Source organism: Anser anser (assembly GCF_964211835.1).
Source record: "Anser anser genome assembly, chromosome: 1".
Lineage (NCBI taxonomy): Eukaryota > Metazoa > Chordata > Aves > Anseriformes > Anatidae > Anser > Anser anser.
Genome location: NC_139720.1, coordinates 106164190 through 106180722, shown reverse-complemented (window position 1 = coordinate 106180722; position 16533 = coordinate 106164190). Strand labels below are relative to the sequence as shown.

Here is a 16533-nt window from a genome sequence, read left to right as displayed (position 1 = left end):
ACTTACCTACAATGCACTTTTCACTATCACGACTAAGGAAAAGGCTGTGGTTTCAGTGCCCATGTGAGTGCCTGGCTCACTGTATGCAGCCAGCCTGAGGTCTCCTCCTGGGGCCTGACACAGACAACTGAAGCTAGTGGAATTTACAGCTTCACCATGACCTCTGCCTTTAACCTTGAAAATGCTATGTTATCTCTATGGCACCCTTCTTTTCTCCAGTAACACAGACAGATTCACTTCAGAGGTTTTTCAGCTGGAGTATTTCAATTATTATTATTCCTCAGACTATTCTAATGCAGTAATCTTCCCACACAAAATGTTTTTCTTAGCTGCAAACTATAAATCTCCTGATTTTTGATCCTTCTGTGATCTCCTCCCTGTCTGCACAACTTCATCCACAACACTAGTCTTTCACTAGTCAAACGCAATAAATTGACATTCCTATACCAGTAGCAGCTACTGTTACTCTCTCCCACTTCTCCAGCATATTCTCCCTCTCCTGTTCCAGCTCCCCAGTTATGTCTGGAGCTATAATCTAGCACAGAAAAATCCTTGTGTTGTTATTGCCACATTGTCATTCTTCTTCCACTTTTTTGTTCCTGTCCTTGTATGTCTGACCTCCACAAGGATGTCTCATTTCTAGAGCTTGCTTGTCTTGCTCTTCCACTGCCTCCTTTCTCAGAAGAGAATATGATATAGCAGCTTTCTCTCATTCCCCATCATTCTCTCATTCCCCATCATCTTCTCAGACCAAGCTTTTTTGATTATATTCTACTATTCTACTTAGGTCATGTCCAGCCACAGCACAGCACAAAGAAGTGTCTTCCTCAAAGAAGCCTCTTTTTTTTTTTTTTTTTTCTTCCCTGACAAAAGTGGATCTCGGAACAGTGCTGATCTTTTGGTCCTTTTAGGTGTGTTGTTAGTTCCACTGTCTTCCAAGCTAAGTGGAGTAAGTAATTGAGAAAGCCCCTGGTGCATGGAGACAGCCTATATACATTCCAGCATAAATGATGCTTCAAGGTACTTAGACTATCTTCATTACTGAATAATCCAAGCACTTAACAAGCATTAGGCATTCATCCTCACAACAGCCCTGTAAGAGGTCCCTATTTTTACCTGATGGGGAACTGAGGCATAGGAAAACTACTTACACTACTTAACCATGGGATATCTCTGCTCAGGAACCAAACCTAAATCTCTGATAACCTTGACTAGGATGTTAACCCACAGACTATTCCTCCAACTTCCTAAATGATAAATGTTCAGCAAACCTCATGAAGTGTTTTTTTTCCCCACTGTTGCCCTTGGAGTGATCTATGTATGTGTAGATGAGCTATGCTGGCTGGCTTCAAGGCAAAGAAATGGGGTGTGTTTTTTCCCCCACAGACACCCTTAGCCTGAAACTGTTAAACCATTTGTATGTTGCTGTGTGAAGCATTTCTAATTTTAGTCTTTGATATAATGATAATTGATGTCCCTATAGCTATTACCAGATGCAGTTAAAATAGGGGTGGGGTGGGGAGAATGTGTTACTCGTGGCTTCTGCACTGAATTCCAAAGCAACCACAAAATCTATGTTATTTTCAATACTATCCTGTTCCTCTAATTCTGAATATCTTTTGTACTGTGGTTTATTTTTATGTGAAAAAGTATTATTCATCTTCTGTCATCTATCTTTACATTTGCTTATTAAACTATTTGCATTCTACTTATCTCTCTGAACTCAGATTATTGTGTGGAAAGGTAGTAGTTGTTGGGCTGTCTACTATGGATCCAAAGAGAATCACAAAGAGCATTTATAAAAACAAAAACAAACAAAAAAAAACATACGTGTGGGTTATGTTAGCAGAATTCTTTATATCAATGCTACCAAATGAATTACAGATCCTGCAGTGGACTTGAGCCAAAATGAACTCATGGTAAACCAACACTTTAGAGTATCTAGAAATGTTTGTTCCTCTTCAGAAGCCTTCCTCTAGCATGTTCCATCAGACCTTCCCATCTTGTCTCTTCAGACTGGTGCCTGATGTAATCATTCCACCCTGCTGCAGCAATCACTGTGCACAACAGCATGAGCTACACCCCTGTATCTAACTTGTAATTTGAGTCAATTGGTCAAGTAGGTTACACAAAGGCTGTGGTGGAGATTTAATTTTTGCTCATGCACAAAACACTTTTGGAGTTTGTTACCTATTTTGAAGAGACAGACCCACTGTATCGTGAAGAAACATTGTCTACACAGAGATATCACCCAGAGGCAGCCCCTATGACTTTGCCAGTACAAATACAAATAACTTTGCCAGAGACAAAGTTATTACAAATTATTATCTGTATCAGAAAAGTAGGTCTGCTGAAGTGGGGGGCAGGGATGGGGGAGAGAAGAGGAAAAGGCGACAAAGATTGAACACCACATCTAATATAGAAAAAAATCATAAATAAAATTGATTTCCAGTAGACAAGTAGAACTTTGGGATCTAAAATATTTTTGTGCCTCATTTAAAATAAATAAATAAATAAATACAATTTTCTAGGACTAAAGCCATACAACCTCCAGATCCATGTTTCTGTTTATTATAAATCAAACAAAACAAATATTCTCTCTAAATAGCAGGAGGTTTATTAAGCAGGCTATCTGCTTCAAACTGGGTACTGTCCACACACCATGAATTGATCAAGTCAACCTGAGCCAAGTCTACTGTCTATATTCTTTACACTAAGTTTCTCAAGGGAAGACAAAAAGAACACCTGATGATGTGAAGTCCATTTAAACAACTTAGACTGTACCTATACTACCTGTTTAATCATGTCCCTATGGCAAAGTACAGATTTGCACAGGTGGAAATCTGAAGTTCTGTTATCTTTTTTTCCTTTACCATTTATAAACTACTAAAACAAAATCAAGAATGCCAAAAAAGCAGATGAAATTTAAGTCACGGTAATGGGAAGAATTGGCCAATTGTGTTCCTAACTCATTTAATGCATCATGAAACTGTGTATTAATAGCTAAATGTCTTGGTAATGATCAAGTAAAAGTAAGTTTTGAGATCAATTAACTTCTGCACATCTTTTAACAATGAATATTCTATACAAGAAGGTATAGGAGCACTACTGCTACACTACTGAGGACATCCTGTAATGTTACAACAATACAGGCAAGTTAATTCTACCAATATATATTATCACTTGTTTCCATGCACAGATTAGAGCCACAAAGTCCAATTATGTGTAAGAGTATGTCTAAATGAAATTACCCAAACTTGTGGACCTGTCCCAAGCTGGAACACTTAAACTGGGTCAGACTAAATTAAAGACAAAACAAACAAACAAACAAACAAACAAAAAAAAACGACATTAAAAACAAGCCACTATGTGCCATGAAGTCTTAAACCATATCTTAAACCACACCATATCTTAAACCACCACATCATAAACCACATCTTAAACCACAGCAAGCCCATGAATTAGCTTATGGCATTTGCAAGTACCAACACATTAACATATAGCTTGACGTATCTTACAGATGGCAGTATTTTGCCACATCAGGGAGAAGATCTTGGCTGGTAAGCACAGAAAACAATAAACACTGGAGATTTTAGAACTGGATTTTTCAGAAACTGGCCTCCATATTTGTGACATCTGAAGCTAGGCTGGAAATAAAGCCTTTAATTTCTTCTGTAGTCATTGCCAAGAATGCAAGGAAACCTTGACAGGTGGAGGAGGAGATGAATGATGCAGACTGTGGGGGTTGTGGAAGGTAAGGATTCACAGCATCAGGATGCTGTGGTGTCCTCCCACAGCAGTGGAGAAAAAAAACTTATGGTGGATTGCTTTCTGCAAAGTCAAAAGCTCAGACTACCAACAGAAAAGCTTAAATACAAAAAAAAAAAAAAAAAAAAGACCATTACCCAATGTATTTGTGGAGACTGAAGCTCTAGGGTATACTCAATGTTGTTGTATCTACAAAGACATTCTAGCATTAGAGCTTACTTCTTTTTGAATTAGCATTAGCATTCTCAGACTCGATTATTTACAAAACTGCTTCAATATAGCCAAGGAAAAGAAGAGAAAACTCAGAGCTAGGACCAAAAGACTGATCTAAGAGAAACCTTGTGTTGCCTCCAGCATGGCCCAAGTGTCACTCTGGACTGCAAAAAAGAACCATCTTCTGCACACCCTACCCTACTCCACTGGGGCTGTGGGGCTGCAGGGTCAAGGCCCAGGGCCACTAGGGCAGTGCAGTGCCTTCCTCCTCAACCAGCCTCATCCTGCAGCTCCAGCGAAGCAACCTGGGCTGGGCTGGGGATAGTGACCAGGGTTGGCCACAGCCCGGCCATCCCCAAGCACTGCTGCAGGCCCCAGGCCCAGCCGGGACGGGGCAGGACAGGACAGGGTTGGTGTTAAGGTGGTGCCCAAATCATCGGGGCTGGGCAGAAGCAGGGCTGTGGAGCAGCAGGGCCAGAGAAAATTCAGTTTCAGAGAAGAGGGTGGGCTCCACCGAGGTTTCACACAGCTCTCTTCAAGACTGGACACTTGTGCCCCAACCCAAGACAGCTACGCATCAGTGGGAGGCAGGGAATGGATTTTCTTGGGGCCCTGGCATGTATGATTTACCTGTGCACCACATACTACTACTCTTCTGAGCATGCCAGGTCCAAATAAATGCAATGTTGGGTTCATTGCCCTGGCCCCCTGGCCAGACTTGCCAAGTCCATGAGGGACGGTGCTGGTTTACTCTCCTCTTCCCGCAGGAGGATGTACAGATGATAAATTCCCACTCCTCCTGGAAAAGAGGAGTCAGAAGGGATGGTGAGTCAGCACTGACTCCCCACAGTGCCCTGCCAGCAGCACGGTTATGCCTCATTCTTCTCACAGGAGAACCAATAAAATCCCACATAATGCCTAAGAGATTTCCACTTCACAGTCCCGTACTAAAAGCAACGTGTACCACATGTAAGTCAGAGGGCAACTGTGCACAGACCATTTTACAGTTTGATATCCAGTTCTCCTAGCAGACATATGAACCAGGCCTCCAGCCTTCTCTTGTCTTCATAGCAGGGCTCCTCAATTTACTGACTGAAAACTGATGGTAGTTTGTAAAGTATTACAACATAATCTGCAAAAATAGTGTAGAATTTAAAATCTGAGGAGGACAATACACACACATCCCTGCACATGCAAGGCAATGCACAAACAAGCAGGGGAAAACAAACAAAAAACAAAACCCAACAACTTACAAGCAACTTACAAAACAACATCCAAAGTATTCCTTCAGTTTTGTATATTGATGAATGAAAACCGCTGCATTAACATTGAAGAGGAATATCTTTGGTTGTTTGTGTTCCTCCAAAGGTTTGGTAGTTCTTTGATTAAGTAAGATTGGGAATCACTACTATAAAGTACCCATCATTGTAGCAACTGAGCTCCTCCTGAGTAAATTAAATCTGCACTGTACAACACATACTCAGTTGAAGGGATCTATTTGCTCTTCAACCCATTCTTCAAAGCTTTAAAAGAAATTTGTTGAGAGACAGAAAGAATATTTTATAACAATCATCCTGCTGCCGGTAGTGGAAATAATTTATCGAGAAGTGGCCGTGGAAGATGTGTTGAGAGTTAGTCTTTCATATGAGACACTCATTTACTGAGGATACTAGTTTAGAAAGCCAGGCTGTCATTTTGCAGCGTTTTTTTCACATTTTCTTGACCACGTTATGTTTAAATAAAGACAGCCAAATGATGTCCTCAGCTCCCAGATTTTTATTCTTTATTTTACATTTGTATCTTCTTATTCAGTTTCCTGGCCTCTGAAATAATAAGCATTACTGTTTGCATGAGCAAGCTAGTCTGCTACCACACGTAAGTGAGCTAGTCCCACTTTCTTTGTGACATTTCCCCCGGTGAAGGAAGAAAGCTCAACCTTATACAAAAGTAATAAAACATTTGTTAAAAACAAATAAATAAATAAGAATTGTATCCTGAATTTTTCCTCCTCTAAAGCTCTTCCCAAGTTCCATTAGACATACCTTCAGCTTCCAATTAGGTAATTCTTCCAAGAAAACCCTGCACAAAACCTGCAATGAGGCAAATGAATGGACTAACCATGACCAGGGGTGCTACACATCACTTGGTACACTATACAGGTAAAAAAGTGAAAAGCAGCTACTAATTTTTTGCAATACAACCTCAAAGTCTACCTTAAAAAGCTGCCCAAAACTCATCAGAGATGGCTAAAATTTCAATATGTTTTCCGATCAGTTGCTCAATACCTTTTTCCTTAATCTGCACTAGATGAAAGCTTTATAAAAAATGAGCAAGCATGACTCATTTTTATGACCAATGCACCATTCGCAAAATGCTTTCCAACCAGATTGCAGTTCAAATAAGACATGTGTATTGTTGCAAAACAAAATATGCTGGCTGAACAGAATGTATTCATCTATATTAGTTTTTCTTTCTAAATCCAGCACACTGGGAGCTAAATTAATCTGCTGAGTGCTAAATTCATCTACTGAGAGCTACTGTAGATCCAGGGAAATGTTTTGAGTGCTGTAGCAAACAAGTCTCACTCACTCAGGAGCCCTCTGTGGGCTGTTGGTGTTTTAACCATTTTGTCTGCTTTCAAGCAAGCAAGCAAGCAGCTGATAAATGAGGAAAGCGCTCATTGATTTGCAGTGGCAGCACTACAGCCAATCACCCCTAGAATGAGGCACAACCATGAATCTCTCCAAGTATGCATATTTATATGCAGCTGTCATACCTCTAGGTCTCCAGTGAATACAAAGTGCTTGTGTGGCCACCAAGGCACACAATGCTATCCTGCAGCTTGTTCTGACTTAACTACAATAGAGGAAGATGTAATATATAGAAACAGATTTCATTTTCCCTAGCTAAGCTACCTCAGGAACGTATATGTCTAATATAAGTAGACTATACTCCCATAAATTCTTAATCCGGAGGTATTTTCAAAGGACTAAATCATTTAAAGGCAGCAAACATCTCAAAAATATATATTTCCAGTAGGGTAGGCTTAGCCACAACAATATAGTAACATGGACAAGATGTTTTGCCAGTAGCATGAAAAAGCCCCATGGTATGGAGGGAAGGGAAGGGAAAGGAAGCAAGAGCCTTTCCTTGAATTAGCTACAATGTTGGTATGGACAGCACACAGGGCTGCAAGACGTATCATGAGGTTTAGGTTTTAACTGAAGGGCAAGAGTGTGGCTTCTTGACTCTAAAACTGGGAACAAGGATTAGGAAGAGTGACACAGGCTTTTTCTTTTGGCTTAGTTCTCTTCTATGTTTTCATAAATGACTTGGATGCAGGTATACTAAATAAGTTTGTGGATGACACTAAACAGGGAGGAGTGGTTGACTCCATCGAGGGCAGAGAGGCCTTGCAGAGAGATCTTAACTAATAAGAAGGCTGGGCAACAATATTAAGTTTGACAAGAGCACGTGCTGGATTCTACCCCTAGGAGAGGGCAACCCTAGCTATAAGTACAGACTAGGAGACAAGAGGCTGGAGAGCAGTTCCATGGAAAGGGATCTGGAGGTTTTTCTCGACAGTAAGTTGAATATGAGTCAGCAGTGTGCCCTGGCAGACAAAAAGGACAATTGTATGCTGCTGGGGTGCATCAGGCAGAGCATGGCTAGCAGTCGAGTGAAAGGATTGTCCCGCTCCGCTCTGCACTGGTGTGGCCTCACCTCAAGCGCTATGTGCAGTTTTGGGCGCCATAGGATAGGAAGGACATAAAATTAATAGAGAGGCTCCAAAGGAGGGCTACAAAGATGGTGAAGAGTCTGGAGGGCAAGATGTATGAGGAGTGGCTGAGGTCCCTTGGTTTGTTCAGCCCAGAGCAGAGCAGGCTGAGGGGAGGCCTCATGGCGGCCTGCAGCTTCCTCATGAGGGGAGCGGAGGGGCAGGCGCTGAGCTCTGCTCTCTGGGGACAGCAACAGGATCTGAGGGAACGGCATGGAGCTGGGACAGGGGAGGGTCAGGCTGGGTGTTAGGAAAAGGTTCTGCCCCCAGAGGGTGGTCGGGCACTGGGACAGGCTCTCCAGGGAGGTGGTCACAGCACTGAGCCTGCCAGAGTTCAAGAAGCATTTGGACAATGCTCTCAGACATATCACCTGATTTTGGGATGACTTTTGGTGCAGCCAGGAGCTGGACCTGATGATTCTTGTGGATCCCTTCCAACTCAGGATATTCTATGATTGTATGATTAGCAAAGTTTAGGAGTTGAACACATACCATAAACAAGGGACAGACCTATGGAGCTAAAAGAGGTCCCAGTAGAAACACAGATAGAGAAATGTCTCTATGAAAAAGAAAAAAACAGAACTAGAGATACGGCCATTTCAGAAGACTGTTGAAGTCAGTGTGCTAAGGATTCAAGGGCTCTGGCTAGTCTATTTAGTAGTCAAGCCATTGGGTGTATACTGAACTAGACTGACGTGTTAAGCTGTTTCTTACAGTGCAAGGCCCTGAGTTCTCACAAAGCTTCTGCAGACTAGTATCAGAAGAAAGTCAGTGCTGGAACCCAAATTGTGCAACACTGAAAAAAGGAGCTTAAACAGCCTCCAGCCTCTGTGTACAGGTGAATGTATCTGCCTTTGATTACACTCCCCACAGTCGGGCGCGCTGCCACATCTCCTTGAGAAAAGCCCATCCCAGGAGCTCCTTCAGGTTACTAAAATACACAGAAAACAGCCTCCCAAGTAAAGCTGGACCTTGATGCTCAGGCAAATTCACACTTACAAAGAAGACTGGACAAAAGCAGGTTGAAATCTAAAATCATTACAGTTCCAAACCATAAATAAAATCATATGAATGTATGTATATACATTCTTAAAACTTCTCCAGTGAGTTGCTGGAAATATTTGCATTTGCTATTCCCCTGCAAGCAAGCCATGCTACACCATAAAGCTGGGGGGAGAGTGGAGTGGGAAGATCAGGAGAGAGTATTTTTACAGCTGGTATTTACAATTGAAAAAGATTACGATCACGTTTTATTTATTGTGGCAATCACATATAAGCTTAACTCCTACTATGAAATTATTCTCATATTTTCAGTTTCAAAGAACAATAGAAAAAGACTTCCACTAAATGCCAAAAAGAAATCTCCTACATACTATAGGTATGCTACATAAAACTGCTAATCTGAGAAAGACTGTTACAGAAATCTACATCATTATAAGATCAAACTCCAAATCGTATTGTATCAAAATGATGAAAATCTTGTATGGATCAGGAAATGAAGCAAATGGACCTCTTTTAGTTTCAAGATTATTACTGAAAATGGGTTTTATGATTTGCTGTGCATAGTTAAAGTGCTATCCAGACAAATTACAGCTGCTCTTTTAACCTGAACATAAGATGGCACAGTTCCAACCAATCTGAAGTACGGTTTCTAGGCAGGATGTCAAATCTCAGCCCCCTGGGTTCCAGAATGATGGATTGAACCTTGAAAGTTGCAGCAGAGCAGCATATGTGATTTCTGTACTGTATTCTGATCACTCATGAATATATTAAAACATGTCCATGCATGCTATTCAAAGTTTCAGTTTATTGTTTGAAACTATTATCCAGAAAAAAATATATATAATACATATACATATTTGCATATATATATGTGTATGTTTTTTCCAAAGGAAAATAACAAAATATTAAAAATACAATGTTAATTTAAAGGTAAAATAACTGTTTATGTTTTTTTTCTTTCTTTACTGAAGAAGACACTAGATAAGAATGCAGTCAAAAGGGCACCTAAAATTTTACAAGCCTCACACAACCATCGGCATACACTGCAACAAAATAAAAAATAATTTAAAAGCTGTACTTTTTGCATTATAAACTACTGCAAGTGTATAATGTCTATTAATATTTTTGAAAATAGTTTTCAGCATGTAAATACAGTGTCCAAATATTAGACATCAGCCACACTTCTACACCTGATCATACTGACGTTCCAACTGTTGCCATAACATCACTTCCTCATTTATTTTCCTCTCTTCAGCATGCCTTTTACTTACAAGAGCTGTTTCCTATACAATCAAAATTAAAACAAGGAAAGATATGCCCCAAAATACCTCTTAGAAAGGAAGGGAAAAGTGGAGGATACTAATATATGCCAAGAGTACTGTGCAGTTCTTCCTGATTGTGTGCTTGGGAAGAGGCTCCCTGGGAATGTCTCCTGCTGCTGAGGAGAATACATGCTAAGAAATAAATACATCAGCAATATCACCATACTGCATGCTAAACCTCACTGAAGTCCTTAGCTGAACAAGATGCACACAAAACCACGCCATAACATTTTCACAATCATGGCAAGAGAAAAGTTCGTAAGAGACTGAGGCAGATTAAAGTGGAACACACATTTAAATAGAAGTAAAGACAAAAATGAAGATTACAAAGTTAACATACAAAAATCTTATAAACCATTTGTGCAACTCAGCATTTTAAAACCTCCTAATTTACATATTTTTCAGCTAGTTAAGGACTGTCTCCAGGACATGTTTTTAAACATGGCACTAATAGCGTGAATTTTCTGCTTTTTCAACCTCTATGGTTTTACCCTTCAGAATCCTGTTTTATAATGACACTAAAAAATGCCTTTGATTTTTAACTTAGTAACAGTTACCAACTTCTACCTGAATAATGGTTTTAAATACTACCCTAAATACATATTATCTGTGTATTTTACTTCACTGAGGTGCAAATAATACAACTTCAGAATCTGGTTAATTTGTGATTCCGTAAGATTGTTAGTTTAAAATAACCTATAGTTTTAGAAGTTCTTACATTGACCAAGACCATATTATAGACTCACACAGATGACCAAGGCAGGAAAGCATCTCTGGAGATCATCTAGTCCAATCTCCTGCTCAGAGCAGGGTCAGCCAGAGAAGGTTGCTCGGGGCCATGTGCAGATGGCTTTTGACTCATCTCCAAGGATGGAGACTCCACAGCCTCTCTGGGCAACTTATTACAGTGTTTAACCCTCTTACAATAAGAAGATTTTGTTTTGTTTTGTTTTTCATTCTGTTTAAATGGAATTGCCTCTTTTCACTGAATACCACTGAGAAGAGTCTGGCTCCATCTTCTGTACTGCATCACATCAAGTATGTATCCACATCAGGCACACAATGTGTTGTATTTAAACATAAGAAATTAAAATGGCTATAGTTCATTAGTTTACAACGTGTTTTCCCATCTTTCTAGTTAATTTTTTAGCACAGTTGAGAGCATGACACCAAGAACAACAAAATAATTAGTATAAATATACTGACTTAGGTGTGAAATACAACCCGTTTAGGTTTTTGTTTTTTCTTTAAACAGTGCTATGGACTACAAAATAGGTTTTAAAATTTTACTGCACTGAGAGTAAAAAGCAAAGTTTTCTGTTTCTAACATTCTTTTGGCTGCTACTGCACTTTTCATTAGAAGGGATACAAAGAAACTCTTGAAAAGGAGTTTCAGTTACCAAATTTCACAATTTATTCAAAAGGTATTTTAATAAAAGTGTGGAAAATTAAGAATGTGATCATCAAACATTACTTGGAATTTTCAGACTTCTGCAAACTTGTATTTTTTAAAATTTGATTGACTTTAAATACAAGCAAATGGTTACCAGACACAGTGCATCACTAAGCACGTCTCCTTTTTATTAATGTCATAAATCTATATATGTTGCTGTGATATGCAGCCCATAAATAAATCTACCAACAGAGCTAGGTAAAACTATTAATTTAGCTGTAACATTTGACATGAGGAGCACTATAGTCAATTGATTATAGTCTACATCAAAAATAATTTTGAATGAAATCTGTCTAATATAAGCTGCTGCTGCTGTTGGACATTGAAATCATTCACCCAATGAAGCACCAAGAACAAATGACCTAAAAAAAATCCTCAGTGACACCATGAATTTGTCTTTTATTTGTAATTTTAACATTTGGCATTTTAACTGTCCAGCTTTCCAAGCACAGGTTCCTTTACAATGTCACCCTTATGTTTAATTTGGTGCTGATTGCTGAACATTTCTTTCTTGGTTATTTTATTCTTTGAGGAATTACAAAATTGGGAGACTCAAGTCTTACTTCCTGTAAGTTATAGGAGAGACAACACAGCAGCAGTAATTCCTCCAAACCGCCTTACCAGTACTTCTGGAAATCAAAAGCCAACAAACCAAAGACTAGATACATTTCTAGTATTCCATTCAGCCATTGGGCAACCATGTAAGCATAATACCACCTGTAGAGGTTGGATCCCTCTGTGATACAGACATAGGGACTATGAACACATCAGTCTAACCATGAACAGACGAGCAGTCACCAGGAGGTGACTTCAGACGTCAGCCAAGGCAAACCCAACAGGCAGCCTTCCAGTACTTGCAAAAGATTCCAACTCAAGCTTTTACTTACTACACACCAACAACAAAATTCTGATTCTACTGAAATTAATGGCAAAACTCTTGTCCAACAGGGACAAAATTTTGCCTACGTTTATTACTGATTTTATAGCAGTGACAGAATCTGATATCCTATTACCAAATTCTTAAGACAGCAGCCGCCTTCCTGTTTAGGATCATGCATTAACACAACGTTTTTCCAATTACTAAATAGATATTTGTAGCCATAAAAAGGATACCAAAGAAGAAATAAAAAGGAAAGCAAAAAAGAACTAAAGGACAACTGCTAACAGTTAGCATATATGCTGTAAGTACAACAAATGAATTTTCCAGTGTAAAGGCACCAATTTATTACCAAAATATTTCTTTCCTTTGGATGGAAACTAAGTTCTCTTTTGTCTTTGTTGTTTTTTTTTTTTTTTTGATTTATTCTTTGTTACTATTCATTATCATTAAATTTCCTGTAATTAAGACTGCTGAATCAAAAACACATGGCTGCTTGTGAAGCCAATACTGCTCAACATACTGAAATCCCAGAACCATGTTTTGCCATGAAAGAGCACATCATTTTTCATTATTGCTACAGGATTTATTAAAACTTAGTACAGTACAGCTACAGGTTGTCAAGTTCCACCTACTGCCCCAGCATGCAGTTACTGTACCTGTGAGTATAAGCATTGTACAATTTCACAGTCATCTTGTAGAGTATGACAATGTACTGGAAAAAAAAATTAAAAAATTCCTAAAATGTGTGCTGCTTTTCCTTCCAACAGACATGGTCCATGTGATAAGATCAGGATATTGGTTGTTTTAAACTCAAATACGCTGACTTTTATGAGGAAAAAAAAATAAAATCAAGTAAATAGTGCTGAAGCAATACATTTCTATACCTCAGTGCCTCAATAATTTTCCAAGAGTACAGTCTGCCTGCCACTTCCACATATTTATATGGTTTCCTTTATCATTTTGCAACAGTAGTTTATAATGCATTATTTACCCAAACCTGTACCTATCAGAGTTTTGTTTGTCTTTACCTTCCATCTACAGGCCTAATGAAAAAACACTTCTTTAAATATATATTTTTTTCATATCACAGTAATGAAATACTAGATAATTCTTTTCAAGTAATATGACAGCTTATTTCAAAGAAACAGAATCCTTGTGCCTTGAGAGAGATGCTGTCTAAAGATATTGCAAATACTTGTGCTCACAGCTTCCAATGAGGCCAACTTGCTGTGAAATGCCATTCTTCAGCTACACAAGGGCATTTCAGGCCATGTCTACTTGTCACCTCCAGTCCTTCTCTCTGATATATGAGATGTCTTCATATAAGATCTACCTGGCATTTAGAATAATTAATTGTGGTAGGTTTTGCAAAATGCCATTTGTGTATTCATGAGCAGGGAAAAACAGGAGTGAACTTTATGTACTGTGAGAAGAGCAAAGAACAATCCTTTGAGTACAATAAACTCTCTTATTTTTTTAATGTTTAGGTTATCTTCTGAAATACATCCTCAAAGGTGGTAACTTTTGCATCTTTCTTATGATGAAAACTGAACTGTGTATATTTATCTTCATCCTTTAGATATTGACATTTTCTTACGTTTATAACAAAAGCTGTAATGATTTAAGAGTTGATCTCCAAGAATAAAACATATCTCCAGATATATAAGTGAGAATTTTTCAATGTAAAAACTTTCAGCAAGTATCATAGGGCAATATGGTCACGGGACTGGGATGTAAGACTTGATCTTCCCAGCTTAAAATACAAAAGGATTATTGTTAGAAGTCACATAGTCCATAATGAAAAAGTGATGCAAATTTCAAAGCATAAAAAGACTGATCAGTACTTCAAACCTTGCAGAAGAGACTAAAGTAGGCATTTTCAAGTTTGCTTCAGACCAATTATGAGATTCATCCTCAAACTTTCACCAAGCTTAGTAACCCACAGTATAAGAGCTCAAGACAAAGGGTAGTGATTTTCCTGTTTCTTGTCTTCTGTTACCTAACTCACCTGCAGTTGAAGACAAGTTTCTATGCACATCAGTGGAGAAACAGGGGCTCTTCCAGAGAGGAATTCTGATTGCCTCTGTTTCTGAATTGTCTTTTTACATTCAGTGATGGGAATAACACCCAAACTCTCAAAGAATGGATTCCTGAGAACCATTCAAAGTCACCATATCACAAAGTCAAAGGATTCCAATAAACGACCATTAATTTCTACTTGCTGTCTGCCAACATTGGGGGCACAGTAGGTAGATTCTACCTGTCAGAAAAAACAAAGGAAACTCTTCAGAAGCTAAGACTGAAATGTAAGAATAAGGAATTAATGCAAACTGTTAGGAAATGCTGTGCTTTGTGGGTAAAGGCAGACCCAGCTGAGCTAAAGCCCTGCACTGTAAAACACCACCAACAACAACCAAACAACAACAAAAAACAAACAACAAGGATCTCATTTAATCACTTGCATAAATATTAACTTGGAACAACTTAACCGAACACAAGAAACTTATGACATGATGCCACTCTTTTTTTTTTTTTTACGTACTATCACTTGTAACCAGTATTGGCAAAAGCATTACAAAAATAACAATGAAAGGCAAGTAATGTGAAAAGATGTATCTCTGGTGAGTGCATGATGTAAAGGATGCTCTGGGTTTCAAATGATGAAAAAGAGGCAGAAACAACACTGGAAATGAGCAATAGGAAGGGGCTAAACATAACTGACCACAACGAAAGCAGAGAAGTGACTGACAAAACAGAGGTGACCCAAAGTAATACTGTAGCACTGGAGAGTGTTGAAATCCAGAAAAGCAACTTTCTGACTGGATTTGAAAATGAAGAGGTAGCCAATGGAAGTAATCCATGTGTGATGCCTGTGCAACTTTCAATCAAAACAGGCCTATATTGCAGCATTGTGAGTGATTTGTTATTTTTAAGGCAGAGCTCTAAGGAAAAACTTAAAAGAATAAAGTGTAGTAGCTAAATGAGTTAGTAAGGAAAACAGAAAAAAAAAAAAAAACCCTCACAGAAAGATTTGGGAAAACAAATTAAAACTGAATTCTTAATTTCAGCCCAAAGTTCATCTGAACTTCAGTGAGGATTTTTGTTAGCTTGCTTTTAATAAGGTGGTGAAAATCCCTTTCTCTCCACTTGGATGTTCTTGGAGGTATAGACAGAAGTGTTTCATCATCAGTAGCCCCCAATAAGTCAAAAAACATCTGTATAACAAGACCACTATTCTTTCCTAACTTTTTCCCAAGTAATGTGTTGGCAATATGTCTCTGGAACTGTATTCTGGTATATTTTCCACCAGGGTATGATGTACGCAATCCAATATAGTCCATTTGGCTAATTTTCATGATATTAAACTGCTGAGAAGAGATCTGTTTTTAAAGAGTCAACTGAACAAAAACTTCAGAGTCTGTTTTCTTGTTTCAACTGTGACGCTTTGAGTATGTACAGCTATCAAGAAGAAAAACAGAAAGGAGTGTACATGACTGGAAAATAAACACAAAACTGCTGAACCAGTAATTCTAGGGTAATGGGCCCTGATGCCACCCTTTCTCTAAGGCTGTTTTCCCTTCTGTTTGGTAGATTTTTTTTTTATTTTTTTTTTATTTCAAGTATTATTTCATATATTTCCCCTGAGTTTTCCTGCTCTCAGTCCTGCCTCATTACCTGTGTTGCATATAAGGAGGAAAGGGACTTTGGTAGCACTGGAAGATATGTTCCTCTGAGACGACACAACTCACTCCAAAACATTTTTAAAATCGTGTATGTGCAAGTAATGCTGACACTTAGCTTAAGATTTGGGGGAAAAGAAAGAGTGCAGAGGGGTTCTTAACACTAAAAATGCCATTCAGCATTGTTTTCTGCGAGTGGTACCTCACAGATGGGATGAAGCAGCAGTCTCCCTACAGATTCCACCCATCAGTTACTCAAGTCTTATAGCTGTACATCAGCCATCTCCCATGCTACCATAAAGCTGTGAGCTCTCATTCTATATGGCGTCACAGATACCTCACTCTTTACTGGCTCATTACTTTTGAACACGCTATATCAAATTATTTCATTGGCTTAAAACAGATTTTTTAATACACACTTCTCAGCTGGAATGCTG

At 38.7% G+C, this 16533-nt stretch overlaps 1 protein-coding gene across 15 annotated transcripts in view; it reads right to left on the bottom strand.

Moving 5' to 3' along the window:
- The window catches only part of LOC310892820 (uncharacterized protein), a 460614-nt gene that overhangs the window by 165299 nt on the left and 278782 nt on the right, over window positions 1-16533 (bottom strand). For 2 of the 15 annotated variants that reach the window (XR_014578483.1, XR_014578484.1), the window contains exon 1: window positions 7-14417. The exons of 12 other annotated variants lie outside the window; for them this stretch is intronic. The gene's annotated coding sequence lies outside the window, so the exon portion shown is untranslated. One more of the 15 variants, XR_014578481.1, reaches the window with a different exon arrangement.